The sequence below is a fragment of the Solanum dulcamara genome, chromosome 10 (genome assembly GCF_947179165.1).
Source record: "Solanum dulcamara chromosome 10, daSolDulc1.2, whole genome shotgun sequence".
Taxonomy (NCBI): Eukaryota; Viridiplantae; Streptophyta; class Magnoliopsida; order Solanales; family Solanaceae; genus Solanum; species Solanum dulcamara.
The window spans coordinates 23,180,702-23,207,728 of NC_077246.1; the positions used below are offsets into that span (position 1 = coordinate 23,180,702).

General features: G+C 35.3%; 1 long non-coding RNA gene across 1 annotated transcript; it reads left to right on the top strand.

The window, feature by feature from the left end:
* Positions 1–5,347: 5,347 nt before the first annotated feature.
* On the top strand, positions 5,348–7,380 carry LOC129870015 (uncharacterized). Its single transcript, XR_008762023.1, has 3 exons — positions 5,348–5,536; positions 6,309–6,359; positions 7,303–7,380. It is a non-coding gene; the product is annotated as an uncharacterized LOC129870015 (long non-coding RNA).
* Positions 7,381–27,027: the final 19,647 nt, after the last annotated feature.

Genomic DNA, 27,027 nt, shown 5'->3' on the forward strand with positions numbered 1-27,027 from the left:
TTTATCATTTAAACACGTGTGTGATCGTAATCCATACTGATGTAGTCGCAGCGTGGTTGATGTGGCAAAAGAGCGTTCAAATCCCACTTATAAAGCTCGTGGATACCATTATTTGATTAAGAAAACCCAACCATCACCCCAAGTTCCCCTTTTTAAATTTAAAATTCCGTATTTTACGTCAAATCAATAGATGTAATTTTTTTTTTGAGAAAAGGTCCCCTCCTTCAATATCATGATTGAGTCGATCAGGCCAGATCATGAGTGAATGATGCATAAAATGTGAACGTGCTCGTATACTAACTTTTAGTATTTAAGCTTAATTAATGAACATACATTCTCACTTCATAAATTAGTTAACTATAATAATTTTACATAGTTTGATTTAAACACTCAATACGAATAAATATTTATGTTCGTAAATGGGCAAATAATTATCGAAACAACAAATATAGGTTTTTCACAAAATCAAAAAAGGAGATGGTAGTTTACTATAGTCTATGCTAAGTGCATAACACAGGAGAGATAAAGAGTTGTGAAACTCTAGTACATATTACTATGAACATACAATCCCCTATATAGTAGGAGGGGCCTTCAATATCATATTGTCTCAATAAGAGAATATAGGTGGCATATCAATGACTCATCAGGGAAATGACTGACTTTCCTCATTTTATCAACGATTGTGTTCTAACAAAACTGAAGTTTACAAGTAGGCAATTGAAGATATGGATTAGACCAAAATCAATCAATGGGCAATCTTGGCCCTATTAAAAATATCAATGAAGATCCAAATTAAAAAGTAAAAAACATTCATAGTTGCAGTAATATTGATTATTTATTCGACGTTAAAGATATTTGAAACTTTATCTCCAGTGACACTTTTTTAGTTAGTGACAAAAATGAAGATAATTATTTAAAGACATGAATTAAAATAAAGGATTGAAACACAATGCAACAAGTGTGCCACAATGTATAAGAAGGGAAATCAGGTACTGTTTACTTCTAGTGAATAAAATGTTCCAACAACTAGAACCTGATTTTTTGAAGAAAATGACATGAGGAAATCTACAAAGAAGATATGATGACTCCTACGAAAAATCAACCATAACATCTTTAGAGTCCAAAAACCGAGTTATTGTTGTGGGTCATTGTCACGTTTCAACCTTGGGGGGACCGACACTCGATATCTTAACTTATCCGAGCGAATCACTCGGATGACATGAACTTGTGACCTGTGAAATAGGGTGGGATAGATTCTTAAGATAAGCCTTTTGAAGACAATTCTATTCATAAAATATTAGTCCATAAAAAAACGAAAAGGGTCAAAAATGCCTTTAAATTATTTGAAATGAACAAAAATGACATCCGTTTATAGTTTGGCCCAAAAATGTTGTTTATACTTTGGTCCAAAAATGTCCTTATTACTATTTAATGGGGCAAAAACTATAACGATAAAAAATAATTATAATAAAATAAAAATATATTTTTAATTTTTTTCTAATTGAAGTAGAATAAACATTTGCTAATATATATTTTTAATTTTTTTCTAATTGAAGTAGAATAAACATTTGCTAATAAAAGAAATATTATTAGGAAAAAAATATGTTCAAAAAGAAAATAAATAATATATTTATTTGAAAAAGGGTATTTTTGACCCATTAAATAACAATAACGACATTTTTGGATCAAAGTATTGACGACAAGACATTTTTGAACCAAACTATAAATAAATGATATTTTTATTCATTTCAGATTGTTTAAGGACATTTTTAACCATTTTTTTCATTAATAAAATGAGAGTTTGCAAAATGTAATGACGCTAAGAAGACTCTCTACCTAACCCCACCTAAAAGCTAGGCTATGGCCACTGGTCAGCCGGCTCTAGCTGACCAGACCTATGCTATAACATTTTCAGATCAATTTTCTACTCTATACCATCCTCATATATGCACACTAAATCTACACTATTACTCCTATCAATTCTATTTCATCTCACATGAACATAAATCAGGTTACATTAAAAATAAATCAATGTCACCCCAATTCAACAAAGGACTTTGCCCTCCTCTAAATCTTGCACAACAATTCAGGCTGGTTCTAACAATAATATGATGGTAGAGTCATCATCAATCCTCTTTAGAAAATCAATAATGATTAATGGAAAATCATAAAAGCGGAAGTCTGCAAAAAGGATGAAATTGAAAATTTAAAGTATGTCATTAACGGTAAATTCTCATATGTATTGCCATCTCTTAGGGAATTATAAAAGATAATACCATTGCAATGTTCGTATTACGGTCGAGGAGGTTAAGGGTGTTGTTCGTAGGTTGCGTTGGGGAAGAGCGATCGGACTTGATAAGATTCCTGGGGAATTTTGGAAGAGTGCGAGCTCGGTAGGTTTGGAGTGGCTGACTAGGTTATTTAATGTCATCTTTAAAACGACAACGATGCCCGAAGAATGAAGGTCGAGCGTAATGATTCCCCTATAAAAAAACAAGGGGGATATCCAGAGCTGCAACAACTATAGAGGTATCAAGCTTCTAAGCTATACTATGAAAGTGTGGGAAAGAGTGGTGGAGATGAGGGTGAGGAGAGGCGTGTCTATTTCATAGAACCAGTTCGGATTTATGCCGGGACGCTCCATTAGCCATCTTATGAGGAGACCGGTGGAGCAGTATAGGGAGAGGAATAAAGACTTGCATATGGTATTTATCGATCTAGAAAAGGCTTACGATAAAGTTTCACGAGAGATACTATGGAGATGTCTGGAGGCTAAAGGTGTACCTGTGGCGTACATTAGGGTGATCAAGGACATGTATGAAGGTGCTAAAACCAGGGTAAGGACAGTAGGAGGGGACTCAAAGCACTTTCTAGTCGGGATGGAGTTGCATCAAGAATCAGCTCTCAGCCCATTTTTATTTGCCTTGGTGATGGATAGATTGACGTGACAAATTCAAGGTGAGGTGCCATGGTGTATGCTTTTCGGGATGACATAGTACTGATAAATGAGACTCGTAGTGGAGTTAATGCTAAGCTGGAGGATTGGAGATATACCTTGGAGTCTAAAGAGGTTAAGCTGAGTAGGACCAAGACAGAGTATTTAAAGTGCAAGTTCAGTGAGACACCTCAGGAGGTTGGTGCGGAAGTTAGGCTTGGTGATCAGGTCATCCAAAACAAAAGTAGTTTCAAGTACCTTGGGTCTATCATGCAAAGCAGTGGGGAGATTGACGATGATGTCACACACCGTATTGGGGCAGGGTGGATGAAATAGAGACCCGCTTATGGTGTGCTATGTGACAAGAAGGTTCCACCACAACTTAAAGGCAAGTTCTACAAAGTGGTGGTTAAACCGGCTATGTTATATGAGGCGGAGTGTTGGCCAATTAAGGTCTCTCACGTTCAAAAGATGAAAGTTGCCAAAATGAGAATGTTGAGATGGATGTGTGGGCATACCAGGAGTGACAGGATTAGAAATGAGGCTATTCGGGACAAGGTAGGAGTGTCCTCGGTGGAAGACAAGATGTGAAAAATACGACTGAGATGGTTTGGGCATGTGAAGATGAGAGACACAGATGCCCCTGTACGGAAGTGTGAGAGGTTGGCCATGGATAATTTTAGGAGAGGTAGGGGTAGGCCGAAGAAATATTGGGGAGAGGTGATTAGACAAGACATGGTGCAGTTACAGGTTACCGAGGACATGACCATAGATAGGAGGGTGTAGAGGACCCATATTAGGGTAGAATGCTAGTACATAGTCTCATTATTTCTCCTTATTAGTAGGCGCATTAGCGCACTATAATTTCTTGTGCTCTGATTTCTGTTATTATCTATCACTTTCTGTACTTTGATTACTCTATCTTATTTCTGTCGCTCTCGTTATTTGCTTTCTCATATATGCATTATCTAACCTCTTTTTATGCTTTTATGCTTTTATTGAGCTGAAGGTCTTTCGGAAACAGCCGTCCTACCTTGGTAGAAGTAAGGTCTGCGTACACTTTACCCTCCCCAGACCCCACGTTGTGGAATTTCACTGGGTTATTGTTGTTGTTGTAATACCATTGCAATGTGGTGCAAAAGGAAAATGCAAAGTAGATTTTTATAACATACATGTACTAATTAGATGTGCAACCATGGAGGATTTCATTACAATCATGTCAAGGAATTCTTATTATTTAAAAGTCAGAGATGAGGTGTTATATTTAATTTAATGAGACCTATGATGTACGATTCAAAATTCAAAATAATTTTACATAATTTGATATAACACTCAACACGAGTAAATATTTATCCTTTCATTACTATTTTTTCCTGAGTTCGTGATAATATGGGCAAATAACTGTCAAAACAACAAAAATAGGTTTGTCACAGAATCGAAAAAGGAAGTGGTAGTTTACTATAGTCTATGCAAGTGCATAACACGGGAGAGATTAGAGTTGTGAAACTCTATTGAACAAATTGTTGGAGCAAAATACATTTTAGTAGTAAATAATAATATTAATTTGTATGAGTTAGTGGTAGAATGTGGCAATAAGTTCCTTTGTAATTCCTATAATCTCTAACTCTTTATTTGCCCATTATTCTACCTCATTATGCCTTGTAACTCATGTAACATTCAAGGCATGATTCTTCCATTCATTTACCTATATTATTATCCACTTTATTTCTATTCAAGACAATGAAGAATTCTTCACCTATAAATAGTGGTGTTTCCTCTTTGTGAAGGAGATAAAAAAAAGATGAGATGAAATATGTTAAGTGTGAAAATATTGTAGTGTGTAGTAGTGAAAGAGAGAGTTGAGACAAGAAAATATTTAAGTCTTCAACTATATTCACTATACAAAAGAGAGTAATTATATGTTGAAGGAAGGTGTTATTTTTGTGGAGCTTTGAACTGTTCAACTAATTCGGAGTTGCTTGAGTTATACGACATTGTTAGGCTGTTGTATCCTGGAGGGGACAAGTCAAGAGTATTATGTTACATCTTGCACTTTTGCGTATTCAGAAAGAAAAAAAATTGATTTGCAAGGAATGAGGTTGTAATTTATTTTATTTAGTACCGGTGTAATGTTCATAGAAAACTTTATGTGGAAATACGGAGGAAGGCCGAGGGTAAAAATTGAGAATTCTGGAAATTAGTTAGTGAACTAAAAAATAAGACTTATAGTTTTGGGCTCAAACAAAATAATAATAATAAGAGAAATTGAGGCCCAAAGCAAGGAGTGGCCCAAGTCCATGGAAAATTAATTCTATGTAGAAGACTTATTAAGAAGGCCCATTATCATTTATATAGATATATCATCTACTCACTAGAATCTTCAAGAGACAAAGTCATCAAACAAAAGAGAGAGTGAGAGCATAAGAGCCCCTTTGGCCGAACCATAGGAGAAAAAGGAAAAAAATTTATTAAGTTTTTCAACTTTGATCCAAAAATCTCTTCCTTCTTGAATTCTTGTTAAGTTCGAGGCCCTCTTCAACGTGGTATAATTGGGTAAGCGAGAAAACTACGTTTGTGGCAAGTGGAAATTTGAAGAAAAAGGTAAGAATTCTATCTTTTATGTTATGGAAGAAGTGTATGTGTTGTAAGTGTTAGAATTAAATAAAAATCATGAAATTGTGATGCATGTGTGTGTGTGACCGTATGGATAAGCAAGTGTGTGGGGCCGTGTGGTGTGAGGGTGAGGGGAAGAGGAATTGAATTTTATTTAGCTTGTTAGTTGCATCGTTATGGCGATTATGGTGTAATTAAAAGTTTAATGATTCGAGACGGCCTTGAAATTGGTTATAAGTTGTTATAGTGAGTTATGTGATTTTAGTATAGTTTTTATGTAATTATGGAAGTAGAATTCTAATATGGAAATTATTGTTATTCTTAATGAATTTGGAAGAAGACAATGCAACTTGGTAGTTTCGTTGCGTTCGTAGAAGTTTTAGGTGGATTATGATTTTGGTAATTTTTTTTGTATATTGTGTGGAATAATGTGAATTACTTTCGAATTGTGTTTAAGTGGTCTTGAATTAGTAGATGGACAAGAAAATGTCGACATTAGTTGGAAGGTGTAAAGTTGGAGTAAAATTTGTTGCCTTATGTAAAGAGGAGACTATTAATGTTACAATGAGTTTTGTAGTGATTGTTGATGTTGTTGATATTGTTGTGGATGTTGTTGTTGATATTCTGGCCGAGTTAAATTCTCGGGAATGTTGAATTTATAGGGGAGGTGCTGCCCAAATTTTTGTAGACAAATAAGGATTAAAAAAATTGAACTCTTAAAGGTTCATAACTTACATTTGGTAACTGTGACCATTTATAGATTTTGGAGAAAACAGGAGTTGAGTTGGAGTGAGCGTAAGAAGCGGATAAGGTATGTAAAGCTCTTTCTTTATTTTTTTTGCATGTCTTAGGTGTAGTAGGTTGTAATTTGAGCCTTGGGAAAAATTCTGTTCATGGAAATCCGAGTTTAAATTTTCTACTATTCCATTCAGTAAAAGTGAATTAAAAATTCATGTATATTGAAAAGAAACGTGCAAACATCCGTAATTCTACTTACGAGAACGAATCATCTTACAACCTTGATAGATGACTCTCTAGAGCCAAATATTTGAAATTCATGTACGCCACCTCGGCTTGGCCGGAGGTGGGCCCACTAACTCCGAAATCCGCCCAATTTGTTCTATCGAGTTTATTCTCGTATGACATAAAGAAATAGCTTTTGTCTATGATTTTTTCTACCAAAGAATAATGTCCTAATCGTCCCCTTATGTTCTAATACCCATTTTGGGGCTGCAAATATAATTTTAGAAATGCTCTATATACATATGTTGCATTAGTTTCTCACTACTCCGCTCGTGCATACTATTATGATATCATTCGCCGGAACTCGGGCCAGTTGTGTAATCGTGCGCCCTATAATATACTCGGCAGTATGATGTGTTACGGGTCCCGAGACCTCGCCATAGGGTCGGGTACCGTCTGTGGTGTCATGATGTGATATGGTATATGATATGTTCTGATGATATGATATATTCGGGATTTGTACGGAGACTTGAAACTTTCTGGAGTATGATGTGGTGTGGTACCAGCATCGGGGTGGTGACCACGTTCTTGAGTCTTAGGCATGATTTCTTTTATTTGCATTTTGTATATATGTTTCAGTACAGATTTTGATGTCCTGGTTTGGTAAGTGCTCTTCGTACCTTTCCTTTTAGTTACGGTTTGGATTCTGTATATATACTTCGTGCTTTACATATTCAGTACACATTTCGTACTGATCCCCTTTCTTCGGGGGCTGTATTTCATGCTTGCAGGTACAGACGTTCGTGATCCGTTAGCGTAGGCTACACACCTTCTGCTACTACAGAGTGCTCATTTGACTCGAAGCCCGTATTTTGGTACATGTCTTTTCTATGTACATGCTCCTATATATTTGACCATTTGGGTATGACGGGGCCCTGTCCCATCATATGTTCCTGCTATATTCTATAGAGACTTGTAGACATAGATGTGGGTCGTGGGTCGTGTATGTTCGTTTGTTTATGGCTTGTGTCTTGATGCGGTCCCTGTGTTATAATGGCCAAAACAGCCCATATGTTTGTATAGATGCACATATCCGGCGATGTGCGTTCCGTCGCCCTTTTTGGTTTGATATGATACTTTCTGCACGTGCGACCGCTTAAAATAATACTCGTCTTCGGTTCTGATTAAATAAAAAAATATTAAATTTGAATTATTCGGTAATATGATGATTTGATATGTACGTTTGTTTGGGTGTCCAGATAGGACACCAGTCGCGGCCCACAGGGCTGGGTCATGATATATTACTGCTGGATCGGTGTAGATTATGCCACAGTGGGCTTGAATCTCATTAAAGAGAGCGAGATATCCGCGCCTCAGCCTGAATATATTTTTTATTCATTTTTTATCATTTTATTTTTAACTGTAATTTATTGTATTTGTGGTATATTACAACAATAATTTTAAGGAGATTTATTTTGTGTTAAAGTTTGAAAAGGTGTGGATATCAAGTTATGAGATCTCAACATCATTCCGCTCAAACGTCGCTCTCTTCAAGAGATGGAAGAGAAGAGATGTACGGGTAAAGAATATTTTTTTACTTGCTCAATTCAAGCGGAGAAGAGGTAAATAAGAAAAAGAATTTACCTAATATTTTTTTATGAATAGAGTGATACTTCTTTTCATGAACAAAAGTGATATTTAAATTCTAGAAATAGTGGGGGTTCATGAAATGAGAAAAAAATTATTGTGAAATTATAATTTTTGCATATTTGAGAAATGCCCTAAAAAGAGCATGACAAGTGCCTTTATTAGTCTTGAAAAAATCACATGTTATTGTTGGATATGAGTTGATGAATTTTGGTTCTAACATGTTATCAAAGAACTGATAAAAAAATGTTGAGTAGCCCTTGACACTAAATATTTGGGTGAGATAAATTTCATTCTTGGAATGAAAAATATCATAAAATATTTGATAAATTTTTTCTTGAGTCACATTATATTGAAAAATTGTGAAATACAATTTTGTTGATTGTATGAGTCTTCCAACTCCTTTTGATTCAAATATGTAAAAATTGTGTGGCAATTAAAAAAAAGGGGACTGCTAGCCTAATCAAAGATATGAACTAGAGATGTGACTAATTGCACTTGATATGATATTGTGTATATAATATGACATGTACAAGCAAATCAAGTTTATTTACTTGGTACGAAATTTGGCGGCTTCTTTTATGAGAGAAAAATATTATGCTAGAATTAAAAGTTTGTTGGTGCATATGAGAAAACTTGGTGCTATTTGGTGGAAATGAGAAAAGCAAATTATTATTTGCTAAATCTGTGGCAGAGGTTGAAGTAAAAATAATTTAAGCTTCAACTAGTGAAAAAGTGAATTGATTTTAGAGATTTATTTATATCAATCACTTTATTTTTGAGAAAATCAATTTCTATAATTTTGATTAATTGTGATAGCACCAATGTTATTGGTAGAGTAAAAAATCGTTATTATAACGATAAATTCAGACTCATGAGGAGAAAAGACAATATTGTGAGATCATATTGATCACTTGTGATAATCTTGCAGATTCATAAACTAAGGCCTTAGCAAGATAAAGAGTTTGAAGCACATCGAGAGGAATGATATTGAAGCTCATAAAAATCTGAGTCATATATGAGGAAATCTTACCTGGGACTACAGATCCTATAATCAGGTTCAATGAAAAAAACGAATCATATGATGGCTTGTTGTGAAATGCGCTATTATAATTTTATTCAATCCCTATGATGTGAATGTATTTATCCTATAAGAATTGCGGAGGTTGAGTCTATGGACTCTTAATGAGAGTCTGTATCTCGTATGAGTGGTGTGTCAAATTATAGGAGCACCCTTGACAGATTTCACGTATGTGAGTGTAAAAGTAGTCCGCTTTCTATGAGAATGGAGTTTGTTCTCAAAAACACTCATGAAACCGCGATAGCACAAGGCCGTAATGTGCTGGATATGAAAGCCTATGTCAACACCTTGATTGTTATGTGTAAGCAGTGATACTTTATTAGCCTTAAGCAGTAATAATTCAAGTTTGAGACCACTACTGACTTTGGAGTAAAATTACTATTTTACTAAGTTAAGGTTTAATGCAGTGAACACCTTCATTATGCATGTTAGTCTACCTTCAACTAAATTGGTGAAGTACTCTCTTATTTTAATATTAAAATTTGTGGGGGAATGTTGGAGAAAAATAAATTTTAGTATTAAAATAATTATATTAATTTGTATGAGTTCGTGGTAGAATGTGGCAATAAGTTCCTATGGAACTCCTCTAACCTCTAACTCCTAACTCTTTATTTTTCCATTATTCTACCTCATTATGACTTGTAACTCATGTAACATTCAAAACATGATTCCTCCATTCATTTACCTACATTATTATCCACTTTATTTCTATTCAAGACAAAGAAGAATTTCTAACCTATAAATAGTGGTGTTTCCTCTTTGTGAAGGAGATGGAAAAAAAAGATGAGATGAAATATGTTAAGTGTGGAAATATTGTAGGGTATAGTAGTGAAAGAGAGAGTTGAGACAAGAAAATATTTTAAGTCTTCAACTATATTCACTATACAAAAAAGAAAAATTGTATGTTGAATGAAGATATTCTTTTTGTGGAGCTTTGGATTTTTCAACTAATCCGGAGTTGTTTGACTTATATGACGTTGTTAGGCTGTTGTATCCTGGAGGGGACAAGTCAAGAGTATTACTACTGGAGCGATGTAGATTATGCCGCAATAAGCTTGAATCTCCTTAAAAAAAGCGAGATATCCACGGCTCAACCTAAATATATTTTTTATTCATTTTATTTTCAATTATAATTTATTATATTTATGGTATAGTACACCAATACAAATTACTATGAACATAGAATCCCCTGGAAAGTAGGAGGGGACTTCAATATTATATTGTCTTAAGAAGAGAAGGTATGTGGCTTATCAATGAATCATCACGAAATTGTTGACTTTACTAGTTTTATCAACAATTGTGTCCTAATAAAACTGAAGTTTACAAACATGCATTTGAAGATATGGATTAGAACAAAATCACTTAATGAGCAGTCTTGATCCTATTAAAAATATGAGTGAAGATCCAAATTAAAAAAAGTAAAAAATATTTATAATTGTAATATTGATTATTTATTCGGCGTTAAAGATATTCAAAATTTTATCTCCGATGACATTTTTATAGTTAGTGACTGAAATAGAGATAATTATTTAAAGAAATAGATTAGAACAAAGGATGAAGCACTATACACCAAGTGTGCCACATTGTATAAGAAGGAAAATCAGGTACTGTTTACTTCAGGTGAATAAACTATTCTAGATCACAACACCTAGAACATGTTTATTTTTTTTAGAAGAAAATGACATGAAGAAATCTACAATGAAGATATCATGACTTCTATAAAAAAATCATCCATTACATTTTTATAGTCCACAAAACTGAGTTGTTGTTGTGGCTTATTGTCACGGTTCAATTCTGGCCTCGACGAGAACGACACTCAAAATCTTAACTTATCCGAGCAAATCACTAACATGACAGGAACTTGAGACATATGTGAAATAAAATGAGATAGATTCTTAAGATAAGCCTTTAAAGAAAATTTTATTTATAAAATATTAATCAATAAAAAAATAATTTTTATTAATAAAATGGGAGTTCACAAATTGTAGTGACTCTAATAAGACTCTCTTCTCTCTTTATGCAAACACTACCTAACCCTACCTAGAAGTTAGGTTATGGCCTCCAATCAGCCGCCTCTGGTTGGCCAGGCTTATGCTCTAACATTTGCAGATCAATTTTCTACTTTATACCATCCTCATACGCACGCTAAATCTACACAATTACTTCTTCTACACGCCCTAAGTCTACAACCTAGGCATAACCTCCACTCGAAAACTATATCTGGTCCTAAGTGAACTCTTGGCCTGGCTGACTACTAAATGGAAAACTAATCATGCACACGAAAGCTTAAATAGATGAGCATTTAAAATATTTAAGTAAAACTCATGCACTGTCTGAAAATACTTTTACTATCTATAGAGTTCTTGTTGGATGCATGATTCTGAAACGCATAGACCATGAGTTAGAAGAAAATCTTATAGAGTTCAATTTTATCGCACGATTAAGAATATAAAAGAAGTGAAGTATTTCTTAAACATCTCGTAGCCTCGTATTTATGAATGTGGCGTGCTTCACACCCATGAACAAGACCATACTTAACGTGGCTTTCAGACACCCTAAGACACTTGAACCTGATGCTCTGCATACCAACTTTGTCACGATCCGAAGCTACCCCCTAGTCGTAATATGGTACCTAGAGTCCCAAGAGACCCCAAACTAACTACACGGCATACAAATAATATACATAACCGAAATAAACGTTAAAGCAGAAGAAAATCATGAATAGTCTAATAGGAGTCTTATATAGAAAAAAAGACAATATCTGAATACACATATGTAAAATCTAAGTCTTTTGTATGAAAGCCTCTACTAACATAGGTGAGCTACTAGGACATTTCCCTAACTAATTCTAAAATCTTAAATTGAAAGAGAAGTACTGAAATGGAAAGATATCATTATCCTCATAACATGAGGACTCATCAACAGTAGTGTAAGTTGACAAGATCCACTACTAACCGCGACCCAAAGAATGTGTATTAGAATCTATATTATGAGACAATATAGACAAAAGTATGCGGTCAATATTATGGAATTTACTGAGTATGGAGAACATGCATACAAATAACATAACGACATGATGAGACTGAAAACATGCTAATGCAATGACCAAGTAAATCATGACACAATATGATAAGCCGAGTTCATAAAACATAAAACAAGGTCAATGTAATATTCTAAAATTCATAAACTATTGTTGGAGACATCGTTAAATGACGTAAATCATGTGAGCTATAACATTGAGTTCAGTGTACTGCTTCCATACTGAAAAGAGAGTGTCCTACTTTCCAAGATAAGAGCCATAATCTTAAACTTAGGTGGATCCACTAGCTCGTGTCCATTCGGGACAATCATACCGGTGCATGTAGTCCTGGGACCAAATAATCACCACTAGTCCAATTTGATACAAAGTAAACTTCCAACAAAAAATATGCATAATCATATCATATTCATATTTATTGAATTGGTATGAATCTAGTAATACCAAGTCATTATGCAAGACTCATAATCATAACAATAGCTCATTTAAAATATCATGATTTCATAACATAGTCATAGAAGATACTTAATCGAAGGCACATAAATCATGATAGACTTTTCATAGTAAAATCACACTTCAATCAGAAGTGGTTAAATCATAATAATCTTTCATAATGAGAAAAATTCAATCGGAAGTAACCTAATTTCATAAAATCATATTGACAATTTATTTGAAAGCATCCTTAAATCATAATCTCTTCAATTTATATTATATGCATAATCTCAAAGCTTGATTTCATAATCAAAATACTCATATGGTATGGGTTCATGTAAAAATTATTGAAAACAACTAAATTATGATCAAATCATGCATAATAAGATCAATCATTTCATGTTAAGTTAAAATCAATTGTACCCATGGAAGAATCATGAAAACCCTAGAATTGGATAAGAATCATAAGAGAGAATTTGGGGTGTCCTTGGAACTCAATGGGTGAAGAGGAACCCATTGATGAATTTTTCACATACCTTGAATGAAACCCTAACTTTGATCTTAATGGATACTTGAAATCTTGAAGCCCTAGGTTGCTTGAGAGAGATGACTTAAAGGAGAAACTTAAGTTGGAAGATTATGAGAGAATGAGGAGGTTAGAGTCTTTAAGATTCAGTGGTACCCCCTTAGAATGGCAAAAATGATATGATTTAAAGTTAAAAGAGTGGGAAAAGACGAAAAAACCCCTAATTAAAATCCGTCAGACAGGTTCTACGGGTGCCCTTCAACGGACCATGAAAGGGTTTGTAAAAGTAAATTCTAGATTTTTAAAGTTTAACTCTACAGACCTGTCATAACCAAAGCTAGGTCCTAGACGTGACTTGGTGATCAGGATCCCGAGAGACCCCAACTAAGCCACTTAGCATATCATACATGAGCATACATAAGGTAAATAAGACTACAACAAGGTATAATCATGAATGAGGAATATAAGTCTCAACATGAAAATCTCGATATAAGAGAATTTAAGCTAAACCTCTAAATAAATGGGACACCAGAGACATAATAATTTAACATGCCTCTACTACTATAGATGGGGCTTAAGATAAATTCCTAGCTCACCAAAATAAAATGAAGTGAAAGTCATAAAGAAACATAAAGAAAATCATAAATATTGTGTCCTCGAAGCATGAGGACTCACCAACAAGTAGATAGCACCTCCAAATTCTAGCCACAAGTGAGATGCGTAGAATGATCGTCGGACCCTACATTATGATATAATATAGGCAAAAAGTATGTGTTAGTACATGAAATGTACTAAGTTTGTGAGAAACATGCTAGACAAGAATAATCATACATAATCAATATGAACATGTGATGCATGAACAAATGTCTTGAAAGCATGAACTAAAACTTGAAAGCACTTGAAAATATTTAATAAGGTCAATGCATAATAAAGCATCATAAGAGCTTATAAGAACATAGACGTAAGTGAGATATTAACCTTAACCAATATTTAAGACCATATGAGCTATAACATAAAATCAAATGTAACTCCCACACTGAGAAGAGAGAGACTACTTACCAAGGTAGACTCTGTATAAATTGGACATGAGCTATATGTGGATCCACTAGCTTAAAGGCACCTACGGGGGCACGCAGTTTAGAACTAGGGGTTGCTACTAGGGACTTCCTTACCAAGTCTCCACTACAAAGTTCTCTCGGTGCTAAGCTAATCCCAACAGAATACATAAACCATAGTCATTAGGAAAGGCAATAGTCAACCAATCCACATCATAAAATACATCATAAGAATAGCTCATTGAAGACCATGATCATAACATAAACATCTAGACACTTACCCTTCTAAGCATCTAGATCATGATTTTATTCATATTGTGAAAAAACCTTTCACAATTTATGGTTACTTGAGTGAAAACATACTTAAGTCATAATTCATAACTTTCATAAATCATACATGATACTTCATCAAATCCATGATCATAAATCCATAGTTTATATTTGAAACTTGTAGTAATGCATGAGTCCTTGTAAAAATTATTGAAAACATGTAATTTAGATTGAATCAAGCCTGAATAGATCATTGAGATTAAGTAAAATAATAATTGAATTGACCCAATGAAAATCATCAAAACTAGGGGTTTTAAGAGAATTTCATAAAAGAGAACATTGAGGAAACCTTTGGGACTCCATGGATGAATTCCCACATACTTTGAATAAAATCAACCATGAAATTTGAGAAAAAGATTTGAACCTTTAATCTCTATCTTTAACTTGAAGAAGAGGCTACCTTGGGAGAGCAATTGTAGAGAGAAAATTATTTCATGAAGTAGACTTAGAGGGAGTAAGGTAATTTTGAAGAAATTAGGTATTTATAGGCTTATCAAAACACCCCAAAATTACATATCTTAGGTTTAGAAGGAATAAGAAATACCTAAAATAACCCTCATTAAATACAGCTGAAGTGGAACTACGATTGGGACTTATGGGTCGTAGGTCTAGCAAAGAGTCATAAGAACAAAGTTGTCAAATCAGACCTCTAAATATGGTATCTGAAGTTCACCCTACAAGTCGAGTCTACGGGTAGGTGAAGAATCATGCCTTAAACTCCAAGCCTCAGAACTTTCCTCTTATGACCTCAAGTCTATGAGTCGTAGACTTGCTTAAGGTTCGTAAGACCTCTCGTAGACCTCAAATAACAAAAAGTGGAGCTACTGGAATTTGTATTTTTTGACCCTATGATCCAAGTCTACAGATCATAGACTTCTTTACGGGGTCATCAAATTGGCTCATCGAATACTCTGACACTTCGTAAAATTTCCAATCTTCAGGATCCAACCTACGAGCCTTGTCTATGGTTCGTCAATCCTTCTATAGGTCATCAACTCCTCTCATCCTACCAACTTTCCAAAAACCCAAAACTCAAGTCTCCAATACTTTTCTACAATTCAACCCTACGGGCCATTGACCCTTATATGGTTCGTACGACCTCCTTGTAAGTTGACCCAACACTTAGTAAAATTTTTTCCAACCTCAATGTCCTTCCTATGAGCCCTTCCTACGGTCCGTAGGACACTCTATGATCCATATATAGGTTCGTGGGAAGTTGTACCAACAACCTTTCTGTAATATTATACTCTTGTTTTGACTTTTCAACTTCTGAGGTTTTATAATATCTCTCCCTTGGGAACATTCGTCCTCTAATAGGACTCAAGCTAGCATGAATACAGTAGGGAAAAGGACATAGAAACCCAACATGAATTCAAAACATATCAATATGCATAAAACTAATAATTAATCAACACCAAGCTAAAACATGACTTAAAATTCATTTCATGAACATGCATGCATACAAAAATATGAGAATGACTGAAATACATGAATTTGAAAGGGTGATTTTGAAGGAACTTAATACCTTAAGTAGGTACGGGAGCAAAGAGATGAGGGTATCATGACATCATATCGGCTTCGGTCTCCCATGTAGTACCCTCAACTAGTTGGTTCCTCCAAAGAACTTTCATGGATGCAACTTCTTTGTTCCTCAATTTTTGAACTTGTCGGTCTAGAATATCTACCAGAACCTCTTCATAGGATAGACTCTCCTTCACACCAATATTTTGCAAGGGAACAATAGAGCAAGGATCACCAAAACACTTCTTGAACAATGAATTATGAAACATCGGATGTACCAATGCCAACTCCGAAGGCAAGTCCAACTCATAGGTTACCTTGCCAAAGCACCTCAAAATATGATATGGGCCTACATACCGGGGAATAAGCTTCCCCTTCTTGCCAAAATACATAATACCCTTTATAAGAGAGATTTTCAAGTAAACCCAATCATCAACTTCAAATTCAAGTTCTCTTCTCCTCATATATGAATAGGATTTCACTCTGCTTTGGGTAGTCTTCAACCTTTTTCTAATGAGTCTAACCTTCTCCATGGCCTCACAAACCAACTGGGTCCTATCAAAGCGACTTCACCAACTTCAAACCCACTAATGGGAGATCTACACCTTCTACCATATAAAGACTCAATGAAGCCATTTGGATACTCAAATGATAACTTTTGTTATAAGCAAACTCAATTAATAGAAAATGATCACCCCAATTACCTTTGAAGTCAATTACACAAGACATCAACATATCCTCTAAGGTATGAATAGTACACTAGGCTTGACCATCAGTTTAAGGGTGAAAAATTGTATTAAGCTTAACCTGAGTACCTAGAACCTTTTGGAATGATCTTCAAAATTGAGATGTGAATTGAGTTCCTCGATCTAAAATAATAGATAGCAGAACACCATAAAGCTTAATCAAATCCCGAATGTAAAATCTAGCATAATCCTTGGTTGAATAGGAAGTCTTGATAGGAAGAAAATGCGCCAACTTAGTTATTCAATCTACAACAACCCAAATTGATTCATGATGCCTATGGGTACGAGGCAAACCTGTGATGAAGTCCATATTCAAGTCTTCCAACTTTCAAGTAGGAATCTCAAGTGATCTAACCCTCATGATTTTTGATTCTTAACCTTCACTTGTTGACAATTAGGACATTTAGCTATAAACTCTACAATAGCCTTTTTCATGCTATTCCATCAATACACTTCTTTCAAATTTTAATACGTCTTTCTAAAACCCGAATGAATAGAATACCACAAACTATGAGAACTTCAAATTGCAATAAAAAAGTTGTCAACTAAGAAAGACCGAAATCCATGCACTTTGGAAAATATCATTTTCCTCAAGCCATCAACATCGAGAATACACAATCAACCTTGATATCTAAGAACACCATCTCCTCCTTGGAAAAAGCCTCAATGGCTTTTTCGACAACCAATTTCTTCAACTCTACCAAAGTGGGATTATTATCTTGCTTTGCTTTCACATGCACCAAAAGAGATGATTCAGAACTATTTTGGACAATAAAACCACCATCCACCGAATCAACCAAGCGAAGACCCAAATGAGCTAGCCTATGAACATCACAAACTAACTCCTTTTTTTCTTCCTCAATATGGGCAACAATATTCATGGATAGACTACTAAGAGCATCGATAACCATATTCTCTTTAGCCTGATGATACAACACACTCATATCATAATCCTTCAACAAATCAAGTCATCTCCTTTGTCGAAGGTTCAAGTCCTTTTGGTTGAACACATACTACAAACTCCTATGGTAGGTAAATACATAAACATTGACACCATAAAGATAATGTATCCAAATCTTTGAAGCAAACACACTCGCTGCTAACTCTAAGTCATGAGTCAGATATTTATTTTCATACACCTTAGTTGCCTAAAAGCATAGGTTATCACCTTGCCATTTTGCATCAAAACACAACCAAGACCAACCCTTGAAGCATCACAATATACAAAAAACTCATTGGACCCTTTAGGTAAGTCAATATCAGAGCGGAAGTAAGTCTATCTTTTAACTCTGGAAGCTTTTCTCGCATGACTCGGACCATTGGAATTCAACCTTCTTTTAAGTCAAAGTAATCAAGGGCGATGCAATAGAAGAGAATCCTTCTACAAATCATTTATACTAACTAGCTAGGCCCAAGAAACTTTGAATGTTGGAGGGAGACAAAGGCCTCGGCCAATTCTTTATCGCCTCAATTTTCTTAGGATCAACCATAATACCTTCATCAGAAATAATATGAACAAGGAAAGCAATGGACCTTAACCAAAACTCACACTTGCTAAACTTAGCAAATAATTGACGATCCTTGAGAATTTGTAAGACAATCCTCAAATGATTGGAATGCCCATTCTAACTCTGAGAATAGATCAATATGTCATCAATGAACACAATAAGGAACATATCCAAATATTGTTTAAACATCTTGTTCATTAAATCCATAAAATCTATAGGAGCATTTGTTAGTCTAAAAAACATAACCAAAAATTCAAAGTGACCATATAGAGTTCTAAAGTCATTTTCAGAATATCACATTTCCTCACTGGAAGTTGAAGATAACCCGATCGAAGATCTATCTTTGAGAGATAACTTGCTCTTTGAAGTTGATTGAACAAGTTGTCAATCCTTGGAATGGGATACTTATTCTTAATTGTGACTTTGTTCAATTTTCGATAGTCAATACATATATGGAGAGAACCATCCTTCTTCATAATAAAGAGAATCGGAGCACCCTATAGAGAGATACTCGGTCTAATGAAACCTTTATCTAACAAATCTTTTAACTGATCCTTTAACTCCTTAAGTTTGCTGGGGCCATATAGTAAGGAGGAATAAAGATAAGCTGAGTATTGGGGAGAAGATCAATACTAAAGTTTGTCTCCCTTTTGGGAGAGATACTAGGAAGATCATTGAGAAATACTTCCAAAAACTCATTAATAACCAAAAGTGACTCAAGAGTAGGGGATTTGAAATTCGTATCTCTAACCCATACTAGTTGATAAATTCAATCTTTAAAAATTATTTTCTGAGCTTTAAGGCATTAGATGAATTGATCCTTAAATACAAAATTACTACCTTTCTATTCTAGGACCGGCTCATTAGAAAATTGAAACTTAACTATATAGTTTCTATAACAAATAGAAGAATAACATGCATGAAGTCAATCCATACCAAGAATAACATCAAAATCGGTCATATCAAGCTCTACAAGATCAATTGAGGTGATTTTATAAAACAAATGGAGACTAGACAATTTTTATAGACTCTTTTAGCCAAAACTAAATCACGAACAGGAGTATAGACTAAAGAAAGGTTCTAACAAGATCTCAAGACTAACATTAAATTTCATAAAAAGATAAGGAGTAACAAATTATAGAGTAGCACCCATATCTAAGAACACATAAACATCAAACTCAAAGACTTTTAACACACCAGTCACCATATCTGGAGAATCCTCCAACTCCTAACGAGTCTATAAAGCATAAAACATGTTTTGGCACTAACCACCACCAGAACCTGAAGTAGTACCATGCTAGGCCAGACTATCGAAAGTAGTCTGAGTCTTTGCCTAAAGTCGACCACCTTCAACTCTAGTATCACTCGAAGGATAATTCTTTACCTGGTGACCTATCTTGCCACAACCAAAGCAAGCACCTGATCCTCCCAAACACTTTTCTTGATGCCTCTTCCTATACTTCTTGTATGAGAGGATAGTTTGTCCACTAGAAGCTCCTCCTTGGGTCTTAGAGTTAAGCACCCTATCCTTGTTGAACTTTGGAACCGGAATGTTAGAAGAAGTTTGGTCGGAGAAATTCGGATGAAATTATGAACATCCCCCATTACCGAATTTACCATGCGAATACTCACCACTATTGGTCCGAGCCCTCTTGGACTCCCCAACTCTCTCTTTCAGTTTCTCTTCCTCAATCTATTTGGCATATGTCATGAGCCTTAAGATGTCTATCTCTTTGATCAACATGACAGTTATACATTTCTTGACCACCAAGTTTGACACACCCGAGATAATGCTCATATGAGCTCTAGAATTGGCAACCATGAAAGGAGCATATTTTGACAATTGAGTGAACTTTAGAATATACTCTCTTACACTCATATTACCTTGACTCAAGTTGATGAATTCTTGGAACTTGGCTTCCCTCAACTCTAATTTAAAGTAATGGTCAAGGAAAACAACCTTGAACTCTTCCAATCCATCGGACCCATATCTTTAGCCCTTTCACCCTTCCACTGTTCATACCAAATCTGAGCAACTCCTTTAAGTTGATATGCAACCAAGTACTCCTTCTCCATTGGAAAAATCCCCATGATACCCACAATATTGCAAATATCCTCAATAGACTCTTGTGGATATTCGTTCACCTTAGAACCATGAAACTCAAGAGGGTTTATGTGAGTGAAGTCATAAAATCGACTAGCAACTATACCCATATTTGGGTTCACAAGAGCAACAACCTCTCAATTAGCTTGTGTGGGTACGGCTTGGGCATGCACTTGAAAAGACAATCGGAGCTCAGTATGAGAGACTTGCTAAAACAAAGGATCATTGGGAATCCATGGAGCTTGTTACCTCCCATTCACATTGGTGTTGGCATTCTTTCGAACATAAGATCTTTGTGGAGGTATGATTCTATAATCGCAAAGAATGATCGTTAGAAGGAAAAATCTTAGAGTCCAACTCTATTGCACAACATAAGAATGATGAAAGGAGTGAAGTTTCCTAAATGTCTTATAGCCTCTTGTTCATAAATATGACGCGCTTCACACCCATGAACAAGTCTCTACTGGAGGTAACATGTTAGACTCCCTATGACATCTTAAAACCTTATGCTCTAATACTAAGTTTGTCACGACCTAAGCTAGGCCCTAGATATGACATGATGATCAAGATCTTGAGAGACCCTAAAAAAGCCTCTTAGCATATCATACACGAGCATACATAAGGTAAATAAGACTACAACAAGGGAGAATCATGTATGCGGAATATAAGTATCAATGTGGAAATCTCAATATAAGAGAATTCAAGCTAAACTTTTGAATTAATGGGACAACATAGAAATAACAATCTAACATGCCTCTACTACTGTGGATAGAGCTTAGGACAAGTTACTAGCTCACCAAAAAATAATGAAGTAAAAGTCATAAAGGAACATAAAGGAAATTATAAATGTTGTATCCTCGAAGCATGAGGACTCACCAACAAGTGGAGAACATCTCCATAATCTAGCCACGAGTAGGATGCATAGAATGATCATCGGACCCTTCATTATGATACAATGTAGGTAAAATGTATACGTTAGTACATGAAATGTACTAAGTATGTGATAAACATGATCCAATAAGACTAATCGAACATAATCAATATGAACATGTGATGCACGACCAAATGTCTTGAATTAATGAAGTAAAACTTGAAAGCACTTGAAAATATTTAATAACGACAATGCATCATAAAACATCATAAGATCTTATAAAAATCACATATACATATGTGGGATATTAAACTTAATCGACATTTAAGACCATGTGAGCTATAACACCGAGAAGAAAGAGGCTACTTGCCAAGGTAGACTCCGTATAAACATGAACATGAGCTATATGTGGATCCACTAGCTAGGCCATAAAGGCGCCTATGGGGGAACGTTGTTTGGAACTAATAGTTGCTATTAGGGACTCCCATACCAACTCCCACCACAAAGTTCTCACGGTGCTAAGTTAATCGAAATGGAATGCATAAATTATAGTCATTAGGAAAGATAATAGTCAATCAATCCATATCATAAAATATATTATAAGAATAGCTTTTTGAAAACTATGATATAACATAAACATATAAACACTTACCCTTCTAAGCATCTAGATCATGATTTTATTCATATTGTGAGAAAACTTTTCACAATTCATGGTTACTTGCTTGAAAAAAAATACTTGAATCATAATTCATAACTTTCATAAATCATACATAATAATTTATCAAATCCATGATCATAAATCCAAAGTTTATACTTGAAATTCATAGCATAATGCATGGGTCCTTGTAAAACTCATTGAAAACATATAATTTAGGCCTCATTTCGCCCCAAGTTCTCAAATATTCTTGGCAAGTTATTCTTGGGAGAAATTTTGGTGAAATTGCACCATGCTTTGGCCCCAAGGGAATTATAGGCAAGGGAATGCCTATAATCGAATTAAAAACAAATTATTTTTTTTTCAAATCTTGTCACTCAAACTATTCTTTTCTGGAGGAGGTAATACCAAACTATTCTTTTACTTAATCTTGGTTGATCATATTAATGGAGTAAATTGGTAGTTAAATATTTAGTTTGAATTAATAAATGATTGATGTTTTTACAAAATATAAAAATTTGGGGTTATTTTTAAAGTTTTAAAACTTCCCAAGTTTCCAAGTTCTACTTTTTTTTAGAACTTGGGAACTTGGGGATTTTTCCAAAAATATTTTCTAAGTAATGGCATATTATATGGACAAACACAAGTTCTCAAATATTTTTTATGTTTTTCCCAAAAACCACTTGTGGCCAAACACTATCTTAAATTTAATCATGCATGTATAGATTATTGAAAACATGTTTAAATTGAATTATGCATGAATAGATTATTGAGATTAAGTAAAAGTATAATTGAATTGACCTAATGCAAATCATCAAAACTAGGGTTTTAAGAGAATTCCAAAAAAGAAAAAATTGAGAAAACCTTTGGGACTCCATGGATGGAAGAAGTTCCCTGAATTAATTCCCACATAACTTGACTAAAATCAAGCTTGAAATCTTAAGAAGGAGACTTGAACCTTGGAGCTCTAGTTTTGACTTGAAGAAGAAGCTAAATCCTTAGGAGAGCAATTGTAGAGAGAGAATTATTTCATAAAGTAGAATTAGAGGGAATGAGGTAATTTTGAAAGAATTAGGTACTTATAAGCTTAGCAAAATACTCCAAAATGACATATCTTAGGTGTAGAAGAAATAGGAAATACCAAAAATAACCCTTATTAAATACTGTCAAAGGGGACCTACGAATAGGATCTATGGGTCATAGGTTCAATGACGAGTCGTAAGAGTGGAGTCGTCTAATCAGACCTCCAAACATGGTCTTTGAAGTTCACCCTTTGGGTTGAGTCTATGGGTCGCCGAATTGGGTTCATAGAATCAGGCCTTAAACTCCAAGTCTGAGAACTTCCCTCCTACAATCTCAAGTCTATGAGTCGTAGACGTGCTTACGAGTCATAAGGACCTCTCGTGGACTTTAGGTACCAAAAAGTGGAGCTACTAGAATTTGTATATTTTGACCCTACGTGCCAAGTCTATAGATCATAGACTTCTTTACGGGTCATCAAATTTGCTCGTCAAATCCTCTAACACTTAGTCAAATTCCCAATCTTTAGGACCCAACCTGCAAGCCTCGTGTAAAGTTCATCAATCCTTCTATGGGTCATCAACTCATCTCATCCTACCAACTTTCTAAAAACCCAAAAATAAAGTCTATGATACTTTTCTACGGTTCAACTCTATCGTTCATAGACCCTTATACGGTCCATAGGATCTCCTCGTAGGTTTACCCAACACTTAGTGAAATTTTTCCAATCTCAGTGTCCTTCCTACGAGCCCTTACTATGGTCCATAGGACACCCTACAATCCATAGGTAGACTCGTGTAAAGCTGCACCAACAGTTTCTGTAGTATTTTAGTCTTGTTTTGGATTTCCAATTTACAGGGTCTTATAGGACCAATCTACGGTCCACAGAAACTTCCACGACCTGTCCTAACCATCCATAAAAGGTAAGAATCCCTTTTAATTTCTAAAGTTCCAATACTTCCATTTACGGACCAATCCATGGTCCATAATCTTTTCTACAACCCCTAAACGACCTTTGTCCTAATTCTAGAAATTTCCAAGTCTCTGAAGATGTTGTACGACCAAGTCTATGCTCTGTTAAAACTTATATATACTATAAAACCGCTCGTAAACTTTGGTCTTAAATTCTCACATTCTGAAGTGCCTTTGATGATTGGTTTCCACGGACCATGAAAGCTTTTATAGTTTGTAAACACTTCTCATAAAAGTGAAAGTTGTAGACTTCAATAACGTTTTTTGCATTTTCCTGGTTCTATCTAAGTTAGGTACTTTTGGGGTATTATAATCTGATGGGATAAGAATTTGTGCTTAAGGATGTCGTTGTATTGAAGGGCGTTGGGGTGATTAAATCAAATAAAGAGGCGCCTTTGGGTATTTCAATAGTAGAGCCTATTTCATCTAGTATCTTACAACCTCTAGATGCATTCTATCAGGAGGGATCACCCTTAGTGGTATGAAATTCTCTTGTTGGAATTTGGTTAATCAAGATTTTGGATTGGTGATTGATGGTATGCACTTTGTGGTTGACTCTGTTGAAACTATCATATGGACCAAGTTGAAAATTTTGGTTCCTCTATTTTGTTTGGTCATTCTAATTATGAGAACACTCCACTAGCCAAGCTTATTCCAAGAAGGGTCCAGACTTTCCTTAGAAAGGTTAGTGGTGAACTGGTGGTTATCCCTGAGGACAAACCTGTTTCCTAAATCCCTGGTCTTATTTCTATTTGAAGAACCCCTTTTACCAGAATCAAAAGAAAGGAAGCTAAGAAAAATATGGTTTCCACTTATGTTACTTTTGTGGATCCCATTAATATTCTTGATAATGAGGTAAGGATAACTAAAATAAAGAGAAAGATAAAAGCAATTTCCACCTCTGCTTTAGCCCATATAAAGTATTATCCAGTTTGAACACATGGTTGGGATGTTTAATATCTTCAAATTGAGGAGGAAGAAGACTAGACTTCATTCGCTAGGGCAACTGATAGATAGCTTAGGCTTCTCAGCCAGTTTCTCAAGCAAATGCACGAATGTATTGGAGGATTTCTCACATAAGAATCTTATTTTCATCAGTATACGCCTGATCGGGGAGTTTATCTAGTCAGCTCATCTCTGTCTTGAGGCCTGGACATGAGCTCTAACCAATGGTTAAGACTTCAGAAAGCACTCCTCAATAGGGAAGGCAAGGCTACTCTATTAGAATCGGAACCTTGGCTAGGGCTATCTAGAGACTATGGCTGCTCATTCATGGAGTTGTATTTAGTACCTCTAAGAAATATGATTATCCACCATTAGTCAGTAATGTGGGTTGGCTTGGATTACTTAGTGTTGCACTCCTAGGAGGGAAGCGCGCTTTGGGATAAGTGGGATCTGGACAAAATCTATGAAATGAGTTCTTCTTATTATTGGTGAGCCGCTGCCTCTCATACACTTCTTTCCATTTTTGGGTCGCTCTTCTTATCTGCCATACCCATAATCCTCTTTTATTCAGCCGCATACTCCAAAGTAAGGTTAGTGATGTCTCACGATATTTTGAACCCACCTCACGTACCACTTTAATGAGCGAACAACCCAACTCTTGGAATGCCAAAACCCCCAAGAAATATGTTACTCGACGTGCTTCTTCTAAACCTGCAATACAATCTTGTGTTCCTTCTAAACCTATAATGCAATCTAGACTTTGGATGAATGGACTAATAATTAGGATGTCGAGAAAGTACTACCCTTCTTTGAATCCCTTAGGAGAGGGACACTAAGGATGATATAGACAACCATGTCATTGAAGATAAAGCTATTTTCGATCCTCTCTTGGACAAAATAGTTCAATTTAGCAAAAGAGCGTTGTTTAGGGGAGGTGTCATTGCTGGATTTGGGCATGTAGATATGTGTCAGTTGCTCACTTTACTGCATGCTCAGGGTCGGAGCAACCTGTTCCTTCAAGGGGATAGTTAAAGATAAATGTGTAAGTTAAGGTTACTCAATTCTATATTAATGTTGTTGCGACAGTTGATTTGTTTACCATTACTGTTTGAAATATTTCGATTAAACTCACTTTGTGCCCATTGGACCAAATCCTTCAAGTTCCTAATGATGGTTGGTTTGTATAGATCAAAAAAGAATAGCCCCTCTTGGATGGTCTGTTATTTTCTCTTGACATCACCAAGAAGTTTGCAAATGAGCCTGAGCTTCAGGAATATAGATGGGTGGATAAATGCCCAAATGAACCGCATGTATAATACTTCAAGCTAGAACATCACCATACTTAGAATGAAAAAGGAAAAAAATTCATTTTCAGCCTTCCCAACTCAATATTGCCATATGAAACCAAAACACTCAACCAGCTGGACTGATAACTTAACCATCAAACTTATCATAAAAAGACAACCCAACCAAATCTGAAAGGCAAACCTTAACTTCGCCACCTTAGGAACTAAGAACATAAATTGAACAAGGGAAAAATCATGAACAAGATCTACAGTAGACCACAAGGGCCACAACTATTGACTCACCCTTCTCTCAATAGTAACCTCACATAAGCTAAGCACACTAGTAGGAAAACTAGAAAGGGGAAAGGGCCAACCCAAGAGAACTATAGCTTAGATAAACAAAGCTCACCAGAGCAATCAACCAAGCTCAACATCCACAAGGTATAACTCTACCAATACTGCCACATACAGTAATACCTATATGATCCACTACTAAAAGAAAACACCTAGGGAGATAAACACATACACATAGTTTCAAGCAAAGCTATCATAGCAAATAATAGGTAAGTAATCAGGATAAATAAGCACACTCACACAAGTACAAGTAAAATAATTTACCAAAATCACAAGATGAATCTAACAAGCTAAGTAGTTACCTGTGAGTACGAAGACCCTAACACCCAAGCACTACAAGCAATGAAGGTCCTAGAAATAAAATTTACACAAATCTGGTTGATACTTGCAATCTGATCCCTTGTATGACCTGTAGAAGCATGGGAT